The sequence below is a fragment of the Herpailurus yagouaroundi genome, unplaced genomic scaffold (assembly GCF_014898765.1).
Source record: "Herpailurus yagouaroundi ecotype Mexico unplaced genomic scaffold, PumYag 140, whole genome shotgun sequence".
In the NCBI taxonomy this organism is placed as follows: domain Eukaryota; kingdom Metazoa; phylum Chordata; class Mammalia; order Carnivora; family Felidae; genus Herpailurus; species Herpailurus yagouaroundi.
The window spans coordinates 95200261-95206260 of NW_024412395.1; the positions used below are offsets into that span (position 1 = coordinate 95200261).

The window sequence follows — 6000 nt, forward strand, 5'->3', positions numbered from 1 at the left end:
AACTCTTCTCTGACCTGGGAACGGGTGAGCAGCACTTTGCTGGAAGGAGCCGCTCTCTTCAGCGGGGACGGCTATTTCAAAACAAGGAGCAAATCAGGAGTGAGAAAAGCATTTCTCAAAAATGTATCTGGGGATTAGGGAAACCGTGTGGGCTCTGCAGGTACTCTGTATGATCATGGCAACTATTCCGTAAATCTAAAACAACTCTAAAATTACAAGTTGCCTTTAAAGTGATAGATAAATGGGGCGCCTGGGTGGCTCAGTCAGTTGAGTGTCTGACTTCAGCTCAGGTAGTGATCTCAATGGTTCGTGAGTACGAGCCCACATCAGGCTTTCTGCTGTCAGCGCAGAGCCTGCTTCGGATCTTCTGTCTCCCTCTCTCTCTGCCCCTCCCCTGCTCGTGCTGGTGCTCCTTCTCTCTCTCTCTCTCTCTCTCTCTCTCCCTCTCTCTCTCTCTCTCTCTCTCAAAAATAAATAAACATTAAAAATTGTTTAAATAAATAACATAATAGATAAACAGATGATACATAGCTAGCTACATAAAATGTACCTGGAGGTTGTGGCATCATACAGCTGGGGAGCAAGAAGGAACACAAAGCAGAAGAAAATCTGCCGTGTATATATACACTGTGCGTGTACTGAAATAAAAGTGGGAGACAAATCCTGGGCCATCCATTTTAATCCCTAACAGGAAAGAAAAAACTGGGGACAAACAAGGGCCCCATGAGACACAGGGGTAGGGACTAAGGGAGGCTTAGGACCACTTCTTTCAAGAGATTCAGAGCCGGGGGCTGGAGGGTGGTGTTTGCATGCACTATGGGGTGTCTCCAGTGCCCAAGCCAGCCTGCTCTCTGTCTCTCTTTCTCTCTCTCTCTCTCTCTCTCTCTCTCTCTCTCTCTCTCTCATTCTCTTCCCTTCTCACCTGCTTCCCACCCATGGGTCCAAGGGCAGGGCCAGAATCATGCAGAAGACCACTGGCCCTTAGCCAAGTTGGTTACCCTCCCCAGGCCTCAATTTTGGATCTATAAAATAGGACTACCATGAGTCCAGCCCACATCACAGAACCGAGAAGATGAGTGGAAACGTTTTGTGTGTTGCAAAGATCTGTGTAAATCCAGATGATTCAACGTTCATAGCACGTCTGTTCATAATAGCCCCAAACTGGAAATCACCCAACTGGCAATCAACAGTGGCATGGATAAACAGGTTGTGGTTTATTCATATGCTGGAATACAACACAGCAATCAAAAAGAATGAACCCCTACAGTGTGCACGCACACAGATGAGCCTCCCAGACCTAATGGTGAGTGAAATAAGTCAGGAGCAAGAGTCAACATACTGTAGGAGTCAATTCGTGTGCAGTTCAAACAGAGGCAAGTAATCTGGGACGGTACAAGTAAGACTAGAAATTACCTTTGGGGGATACTGACTTGGAGGAGCGCATAAGGGCACTTCTGGGTGCTGGAAATGTTCTGGATCTTGATCTGGTTCATATATAGGTATAGACTTATCAATGTATACTTGATGGTACATAACTTATACCTCAGCTAGAAAATGTAAATGACTAAAATTACTATGTGGAGTCAGTCTCTGTTGGAAGGTAAGAGGGCTTTTGGAGGGAAATTATGAACCCATTTTGCTACTCCTTCTTTCCTGCTCTCACACCCTCCCCTCACCACCCCCCTCCATAGCCTCTCTCTAAATGGGAACTTCTTGTCCCTCAACATTCCTTGATTCTATTCCTTTACTCCTTCATTGGAACCCCTACCTCTAAAATAGTGGGGTCAGGCACTATTCTAGAAACTTGAGGGTGCAACCTAACTCTCAGCCCTCCTTTGTGCAGTAAACAGGTATTTAACATATACTTTGAGGCCCCTACTCTACCAGCACTAAGCATTTTCTCTCAAGCAGGTCCAAGTGGTAAAGAGCTGGCAAAGAATATCTGGAATAGATAACCCTTCTCCGTCTGTGGTTCAAGAAAGGAGAAAGCTGTCTACTAGGTGCTGGTATCCATTTATTCCTCTACGACAGAGCCCACATAGCTGGAAGGCAGCAGGGGTAGAGTTGAAACCCAGGTATGTCTGACTCCTACATCTCTGCCCTTCCCAATGCTCTCACAGCCCCCCAGGAGCCAGATCCACCGTGCCTTCTCTCTGGGCATCTGTACGGTCAGCCTCCAAGGTGGCCCCCACTGATTCTTGCCTCCAAGTATTCGTGTCTTTATATCGCCCCCCCCCCCACAATGAAGATGACCTATGCAACCAATAGGATATTGTACAAATAACAGTATTTGCCTTCCAAGGCTAGGATATAAAAGACATTGTGACTTCCACCTTGCTCTGCCTTGAATTACCCACTTTGTGGAAGCCAGCTGCCATGTTGTAAGGACACTCAAGCAGCCTAGGGAGAGTGCCATGTGGTGAGAAATTGAGGCCTCCTGCCGACAGCCAGCCCCAAATTGCCAGCCACATGAATGAACCACCTTGGAAGCAGCTCCTCTAGCCTCAGTCGGACTTTCAGATAACTGCAGCCCTAGCTGACATCTTGACTGCCACCCCATGAGAGACTCCAGGCCAGAATCAGCCAGCCAAGCCACTCCAAACTTTCTGACCCATGGAAGCTGTATGAGATAATAAATGTTTGTTGCTGCTTTAAGCTACTAGATTTGGGGTTTGTTTGTTATATCATATTGCTTCATATAAATAATATAGCCCCTCTCAGCTCAGAGCCATGGGTTCATGCTGCAGGAACAGTCTGGAAGGTGGCATGTTAAGGGGTCCAGAATGATCCACTCACCAGAGGGGTAGCCAGCATGGGCTGAATTTGAGAGGACAGGAGAGGACACACATCAACAAGAAATCCCCAGCATGTGCGAGAAGAACTGTGAAATAAGAAATCAGGCAAAGCAGAAATCCTGGCACCTTCCTACCTAGAAATTTCTTACACACTCCATCTATCTCAGTAAATGGAACCACGTGGCCAGTTACTCTGGCCAAAAACCTGGGAGTCATCCTTGAGCCCATTCTCTCTCACATACCCAACATCTCATCCATCAGCCAAGCTCTGGGCTCTACCCCAGAATGTATCCCAGACCTGGCCCCTTCTCACTGCTTTTCCTGCAAGCACCACGGCCTAAACCACCAGCCCCCTTCACCTGGCCAACATCAGCAGCCTGTTGACCCCTCTCCCTACCCTACTCTTGTGCCTGTTCAAGGCCAGAGGAGTCTTCTCAGAATAGAGATCAGAGCATGTGGCATGTGCTCAGAACACTCCAGGGCTACTATTCTCCAGCAAGACATGGCCTCCTTTCAAACATAATAAGCTCATCTCACCTCAGGGCCTTTGCACTTGCTCGTTCAATCTTCCAGATCATCATGTAACATCATTTGGGTCTCACCTCATGCAATACTTCCTCTGAATTTTCCGGGGCCACACTAACATAACCACTCTCTAACCCACTGCTTTAGCTCATTTCCTTCATAACATGTTTACCTATTTACTGCCTGCCTCCCCCAGAAAAGTGTCAGTCCCGTAAGGGCAAACACCTTATCTATCTTATTCACTTCAAAACCATCTCTTGATGTCAGCTCAGGTCATGATCTCACAGTCACGAGATTGAGCCCCACATCAGGCTCCATGCTGTGTGTCAAGCCTGCTTGGGATTGTCTCTCTCTCTCTCCCTCTCTCTCTGCCCCTCCCCCACTCATAGTTGGTCTGTCTCTCTCTCCCCCCCACCAAAATAAATAAATAAACATTTTAAAAAAACAGTGTCTTAAAATAAATGTGTTTCTTACAAAAAAAAAAAAAAAACAGCGTCACATGGAAAGAGTTCAATAAACATTTGTTTAATGAATCCTAGAGGTAAGGGGGTGGATGAAATGACCTCCAAGTTGATCTGGCTGTAAAATCCAGAGGACAGAGCTCTGCTGTGTGCTCTGGGGCTCACATCGCCCTTCCCAGCAGAGGAAAAGGCAGGGCGGTAGTAAGAGCTGTGGTTTTAGGGGAAAGACTTGCCAGCTGGGTGGAGATCACACCACCGGTGGGTCCCATTTCCTACAGAGGAAAATCCTCCAAAAAGCTCCTTCTGTCTGCCTGGCCACTGCCCTGCCGGGCCACCTCTACCCTCTCAGTTGTCGTCCTTGGCTGGGCAGAGCAGGACTGCCGCAGCCTGGTGGATTCTGAGCTTCCAGTATTTTCAAGAATTACCAGGCAGGCTACACCCCCCCAGAAGTCATCTTTGGCATCCCTCTGTCACCCCCCAGCAGGCTGCTGTGCAATAGGGAACCCTCTTCTGTCACACCTCGGGACCTCTTTCAGCCCCTGTTCACCCAGACTCAGACCCTTCATTGCCAGTATGTTCATCCCCTTATCCTAGTTGAAGGAATCTGCTGCCCTAAGAGATGGAAAGCAAAGACGGAGGGGCAGGTAAGGATTAAGGAACGTCAGCAAGATCGGATATTTAGAAGGAAGCACAAAGGTCCAGGGACAAAGATGGGTGACGAGTTACACTGTGAGACCTTGGCAAAGTCATCCAACCTCTGGATGCCTCAGTTTGCTTATTTGTAAAACAAGGAGATCTTTCAGCCTGCTTTATGCGGTGATGGAATCAAAAGAATAAAATCAGACAATGCACTGAAGTGCTTTCTAAAGCCTGAAGCACTGTACAAACATCCATTGTTATTAAGAGAAGCAGGTGCAGAAAGCAGGAGAGAAAGGGAGTAGACCGGGAGGAGGGAGGAAACAAAGGTTCTGGAGTTAAGGGTGGAAAAGCTCTGCTCTGGACGAAGAGAACAAGGAAGGAGACGGAGGGAGGAGCAGAAACCCACTGCCCCCACCTGAAGAAGGCAAGGCTGGGAGAGTCAGAAAAGCAGAAGGCACCTGGAGGGGCAGGACCGTCCACCTGTGCCCATTGCGAGCCGGGCCGTTGGCACCTCTGCTACGAGGGCACTCCCCCTCCCCCACCCCCACCCCCGGAGTTCACACACAGATGGGGAGATGCCCCCAGCAAGGCCATGTACCCTGCTTGAGCAAGGTCACTCCGGAAGAAGTAGATTCCCTTGCAGACCTGCCTGCTCCAGGGGCACCCTTCCCCAAAACAACAGTTGGCTCTTGGAGCTACCAACTGATAATAATCAACTACTCTGCTCTTGAGCACCTGCCTTATGTCAGGCACTGGACTGCGCACTTCACACGCATTATCCCATTTTATCCTCATAATAACCTTTTCTTACCCCATACCCTTGAGAATAAAACAGAGGCTCCGGGAGGTTAGATGCCTTGCCCAAGGTCACTCAGTAAATAAAGAAGCAGAGCATGAGATGTACTGCATCCTGGGCCTCAACTGCCCAGTACTTCTTTTTGAGACATCCTCCCTCCTGCTTCCATTCAAGGAACTCCTCCTGAAAGATCAGGTGTGAATGGCAAAGGTGGGGTGAGAGGGCAGGGAGGATGTAAGTAATGATGGGGGACAATGCAGAGACGGGCTGTGTAACAGGTAAGGCAGGGCGTTTCCACCTCCAGAGAGCTGAGCCCATCTGACAGAACAGCTGCTCTCCCAAGTAATCCATCATAATCCATTACTCCAAGAAGCCAACTCGTGATCCATCACTCCTCGGTCCAGGCCTGAGAGGATGCAGCAGGACTCCAGCCAACCTGGCCAACCAGGACCCAGCAGTCCTTCTGACCTTCTTGCCTCAGTTTCCCTCTCCCACCAAGACCAGCCCTGAAACACTGATGGGGAAACTGAGGGCCAAAGTGCCACCTGGCCAATAAAGAGAGTGGGATGGTCTCGCAGGAGATTCCAGGCCCAGGGAAACCCTGACCTCCAACCTCATCCCCACTTCTACCTACCCTGTTTTCCCGCCCTCGGGCTCTTTTGACTGTGGCCCCCATCCCAAGTTTTTCCAGATTGCCCCAATTGGGCCAACCAGGGCTCTGCGCGGCCCATGGGATAACTGAAACGCGTCCGCGTCCTCCTCCTCCTCCTCCTCCTCCTCCTCC

At 49.3% G+C, this 6000-nt stretch overlaps 1 protein-coding gene and 1 long non-coding RNA gene across 5 annotated transcripts in view; one reads left to right on the plus strand and one right to left on the minus strand.

The window, feature by feature from the left end:
• The window catches only part of TNS1 (tensin 1), a 193953-nt gene that overhangs the window by 163985 nt on the left and 23968 nt on the right, over positions 1 to 6000 (minus strand). The window lies entirely within an intron of this gene.
• On the plus strand, positions 1961 to 2655 carry LOC121031053 (uncharacterized). The gene is made up of 2 exons (XR_005790536.1): positions 1961 to 2075; positions 2303 to 2655. It is a non-coding gene; the product is annotated as an uncharacterized LOC121031053 (long non-coding RNA).